Source organism: Asparagus officinalis, chromosome 5, assembly GCF_001876935.1.
Source record: "Asparagus officinalis chromosome 5, Aspof.V1, whole genome shotgun sequence".
NCBI classification, from domain to species: domain Eukaryota; kingdom Viridiplantae; phylum Streptophyta; class Magnoliopsida; order Asparagales; family Asparagaceae; genus Asparagus; species Asparagus officinalis.
The window spans coordinates 11,295,124-11,296,429 of NC_033798.1; positions in this window are offsets into that span (position 1 = coordinate 11,295,124).

Genomic DNA, 1,306 nt, shown 5'->3' on the forward strand with positions numbered 1-1,306 from the left:
GGCTGAGGAGACGTCGATGCCCCAGATGGAGATTTGGGTGGGGTGGGAATTGAGGAGGGACTTGAGGGCTTTTAGGGAGTTTTGCTCGGAGGGCTTGAGGGAGGAGAGGTGGTAGGAGTCCTCTTTGAAGGAGGGGAAGCGGGTGACCTCCATTAGGGAGCTGAGGAGTGTTCTTTTGGTTGGGGTGGGTTTCGAGGGACTTGAGGGCTTTTAGGGAGGCGGGGGGGAGGGGGCTGGTTTAATGTGGGAGATGGCGAGGGGGTTGGAGCAATTTATGATGAGTTGGGGAGAACGGACGAGCAGAGGTTTTACGAAATGCCCGGGTTTGGGGGGATAATCAAGAGTATATGGAGGGACATTGGTTGGGGCCCGCCTAATGGCATGGGGGCCAGGACTGTTATAAGTGGGTCGGGTTGGGAGGGGTGGCGAGCGAGCCCGATAACCCGATAAGGAGGTTCGAGCGTTCAGTGACCCCCTTGAGTTGCATAGTTGCATGGATATCGTAAGGAGAACAGTTGAACCATTGCGGATACAAATAGATTTCACAAAAATGTGCACAAGGTGGGTATGGTGATAATAAGTTCGAGTGAATATTGGGGACCGACGTGCATGAGGTATTTATTTCTACTTGTTGCGACGACGCAAAGAGGGTCACTTCAACAATGTGAACTTATTAAAAATGCATATGGCGCACTTTAGGATACCTCGAGCGGGTCGGATCGCCAAGAACAGTTAGTGGGGCGAAATTGATCCTTCTAAAGGGGGTTATTGGTTGGGATATTTTGGGGGATAATGGGATAATTTAAGGGATTCTATTTCATATTGTTATTCATTGGGACAATGGAACAAGAATAATACATTTTTGTGTTATTGGTTTTTTGGAACACTAGTGAGACAATTACACCGTTTGGGATAAAATTACCTCACTCATATACAAAAATTTTGTCCCAATAGTAAAAATTTACCTCATTCTCCATATTGGAACAATGTTGTTCCACTTTGAAGGCAATTGGGATAATTTTAAAATGTTTTTGTGTTACTTAACTAATACATGCAATTATATTATAAATATATAACATAATATATAAAATATAACATTTATTAATATTTTAATAACATAATTTAATAACATATATTAATAATATTATATAATAGTAATTATAGTATAACGTATTTATTATAATATTTTATAATATTGTAATAACATATATTAATAATATTATATAATAATATATTAATATTTTAATAACATTTATTATTGTATAATTATATAATTTATTTATATAATATTATTATGTTTAATATA